This window comes from Henckelia pumila, chromosome 4, assembly GCF_033568475.1.
Source record: "Henckelia pumila isolate YLH828 chromosome 4, ASM3356847v2, whole genome shotgun sequence".
NCBI classification, from domain to species: domain Eukaryota; kingdom Viridiplantae; phylum Streptophyta; class Magnoliopsida; order Lamiales; family Gesneriaceae; genus Henckelia; species Henckelia pumila.
The window spans coordinates 159,934,057-159,938,120 of record NC_133123.1 but is presented as its reverse complement, the minus strand read 5'-3'; the positions used below and the strand labels follow the sequence as shown (position 1 = coordinate 159,938,120).

Below are 4,064 nucleotides of genomic sequence, written 5' to 3'. Positions count from 1 at the left end.
TGGAGCTCTAGCGCATTATATTAGAAATTTATTATTTCAGGATGATGCAATCTCTCTGCGTCACGTGCGCAGATCGAAGAATGGTGTTGCTCATTCGATTGCTTCTTTTGCTTCTTCTAACTACGTTCCTCTTGTTTGGAAACGTGGGAGTTTTCCTTATTAGTTGATTGCTCTTGTTATTAAAGACTTTTGTAATTCATAAATTTTAATAAATTGTGATCTTCCTTAAAAAAAAAAAATTCTCAATTGAAAAAAATTTGTAGAAAAAAGAGCAAAGTTAAATAAATTTTGTTGAGTTCAAAGCTATACCAAAAACATTTTTTATTTTTTATTTTTCGAAAATTACCAAAAACAATTTTTCTATAATGCCCTCGATTTTTATATAATATTAAAGATAAAAATAAAATTGGATATTTGGGAAAGGCTCCTCGTATCCAACAGTGAGTGACTACCCATTTTCATATTTTTTTGCTGCATTTCATGTAAGATACTAAGATCACACAAACCCAGATTCGATTTCGGTTGTATACGTGAGCTGTACGTTGTTTTGTGTTCTGTTTCGTGAAATGGTGAGTGTGAGGCCGAATCCAATTTCATATTTTTTTGTGCTACCTTTCATAGCGTAAGATCACACAAACCCAGATACGATTTCAGTTGTATACGTGAGCTGGACGATGCTCTGTGTCTGTTTCGTGAAATGTTGATTGCGAGACCGAAACCTTCCGTTCGTGAATTCACCAGACAGTTGGGTGTGGTCGTAAAGTTGAAACACCATCACGCTGCCCTCCAAATGCTCGATGAAATGCGTCAGTTGGATGGCGTTCTTATTGATGACTACACGATGAATATTGCTATTAATTGCTATTGCCAGCTGAATCGAGTAGATTTTGGGTTCTCCATCTTGGGTAGCTTATTCAAGCTTGGTCATGAACCAAACATAATCACCTTTAGCACTCTCATCAGAGTGTTGTTTTCGGCAGATAAGGTTACTGATGCGGTGGAAATTTTTAGAAAGGTATTAAGAGAGAAACTATGTGAGCCAAACGAAGTCACATTTCTAGCCGTGATAAATGGGACTGTGCAATTTTGGCCGTTGGAAAGAGGTGAAAGACTTGTTCGTTGACATGCCAGGTCTCAAAATCCATCCAGATGTGTTTCTTTTAATATATTGGTTGATGCATTTTGCAAGGAAGGAATGGTCAATGAGGCAGAGGATTTGTTGAGAAGCATGAAGGAAAAAGATGTTTCGCCTGATATCGTCACATACAATTCCTTGATAGATGGATATCGTTTACGAGGGGAAATGGATAGAGCACAAAGATTGTTTGATTTCTTAGCATTTATGGGTCTCAAGCCAAATATCTTTACCTACAACAATATGCTCAATGGATATATTAAGAAAGAAAAGGTGGATGAAGCTTGGAAGTACTTTCATAAAATTTTCGCTAACGGGTTGGAGCCTACAACAATTTCCTACAACATCATGATACAAGGATTATTTCGTGGAGGTAGATATGATGCTGGCCAGAAGCTTTTCAATGAGATGGAAGCTCGGAAAGTATCACCTGACTTGATTACTTATTCTTTTATATTGGAAAGCTTGTGTAAGACTCAGCAATTTACCCAAGCACTTTCAATTTTGCGAACTATGGAAGATAAAGGTCTAAATCCCGATCTAGTCGTCTAGTCTATCATGATAAATGGATTATGCAAGGGTGGAAAACCTGGTGTTGCTAAAATTCTTTTCAATGAACTTCATTCGAAAGGTTTGAAGCCCGATATTGTGATTTTTAACAACATGATCAGCTCACTTTGTCTAATGGGACATGTACAAGAGGCAAAAGATATGCTGATGGATATGGAAAAAGGTGGTTGTACACCCAATAGTGTGACATTAAACGTAGTTGTCCAAGGCTTGCTTAAAAGGAAAAAGCTTTATGAAGCAATGCCACACTTGGAAGAAATGGTTAGAAAGGGTTTCTCAGCTGACGCCACAACTATATCCATGTTGCTTCTTAGGTTCGAGAAATATCAAGATCGTGTTTTGCTCGATTTGATCAAGAGACTTGTTCCTAAGAAATGAATTATCCTTCTTCGAAACCTGAGTTTTTCCTAAATTCCTAATTGAAGTTCTATGCATCTCTCAACATGAATAAGGATATGAATAAAGATACTTACATGGAATGGTTAGTTTCTTCCCTCTAAAAAGCTAATACTTGCTGCTCAAGTTTCATTTTTTAAGTTGATTGTGTTCTATAGTTATTACAAAACTTGTCGGCTTAGTATTTTTTTTTTCTTTCAATTTCCATTTCATTTTTCTCTCCTTGTGTCCGTTAATTGTTCATGGGAATTGGAAGCCCAGAGACAATGCTGCTTTCAGATAGAGTTGAACTCAATTGTTGCTGATCCTTTGTATGTATTATTTATTATCTATTTCTATTTATTTTTACTTTAAAAATATGAATAGAGGAATAAAGTTTGGTACTTGAAGGCCTGAAGTTGAAGCATTGGGAAGCTGATTCTTGCCACTTCCCAAGCCTCCAGCGCCTCATTATTGGACGGTGCGGCGAATTGGACCAGATACCATCTGGGATGGGAGGAAGCCTGTCACTCGAAGTGATCGAGTTGCGTGATTGTAATGCTTCTGTCTTTGTTTCAGCAAAGAATATACAGAAGCAGCAAGTGAGCAATGGAGTTAGTATTGGTTTTCGAGTTATTTGGCACGAGACATCGGGGTGGCACGAAGTGTCTCAAGTGGTAAATGATGTGCTTTTGCCCCTACCAAAGCTTTCATTGTATTGCTTCGATCTTTTTACAAGGAGCCGTGGGATAAATTGGTGGAGGATGATTATAGCCCTTTGTACGGTATTTGTTAAAATTTATACGTGTATTTATATTTAGCGCCATGGAGGGCTATTTTGGGTTGTATTCGTTTTGCTTTTTTACTGTTTTGCTTACATTCGTCTTTAGAATGCACACAAACAGAGTGTACATTTGTAATTTCATTGTCCATCTTATTTCTTTATTTCTTTTCTTCTTCTTACTTATAAATTTATTACTTCCAAAGTTCCAATTTTGAATTTTTCTTTGTACCTTTGTCTACTTAAGTTAACATATTAAGTAAATAGCTATTTAAATGAGTTCCTCGTATTTCATTGTTCATCATGAATGACTAAGGGCTATTTAATATTTGTACATTAATAAACATCGAGTTTTCCTACGGTTTTTCTTTGTTCTTCAACATGCATGGCTTGCTAAGATGAAACTATCTTCATCTTATGGTAGCTAAATGACTATTAAATATTTATTTATATCTTACACTTAAGTATAACAATATATAGTCCTCGTTTGCTATAAAAAGCAAAACCAGGAAAGTTTTTTTTTAATGTTTTTTTAGAAAAAAAAGCTTTTTTTTTTTAGTTTATAAAATGTTTGATGGTAATTTAAGTACTTAAAAAAAACACTTTTTAAAGTCAAATTTAGACATTTTTCCAAAATCTCAAAATTATATCTTGAAAGACTTTTTTTAGTTATATTTACAAAAAATGTTTATACTAAATAAACATATATTTTATAAAACTCAATTTTCTAATATTTAAAATGCAAATTTCAATTCAATTAAATTTAATTTATATTACATTTTTAATAAAAATTCAATTTTTAATTAAAAATTTGGTTAGTACAATTACAGTAGAGCTGTCAGATTGATCAACTCATGAAAGGATGAGTTGTCAAACACTCGTCATTTGGTGGGGCGGGGGCGAGTCAACCCATCATCTCATTGGGATGAAAATCCTCAATCAAATCCAACTCAACCCAAATTAAAATAGGTTGTAGGTTAAGTAGGTCAGCCCAGTGATTGGTTCACAAACAGTAAAAAAAATCATTATACTTAATTAAAACTTTAATTTCATAAATAAATATTCATAAAAAAATCAATAAAATTTCTAATTATTGAATACACACACATGGACATTTTATACAAAATAACAAATACAAAAAATTCACAACTTTCATTAAAAATAAATATATCATCGTAAATCTATAATGTAATTTTTTTTTTC

The 4,064-nt window shown here is 33.6% G+C and overlaps 1 pseudogene; it reads left to right on the top strand.

Annotated features, from left to right (window-relative positions):
* The first annotated feature begins 565 nt into the window (after positions 1-565).
* LOC140865664 (uncharacterized) lies at positions 566-3,005 on the top strand (annotated as a pseudogene).
* Positions 3,006-4,064: the final 1,059 nt, after the last annotated feature.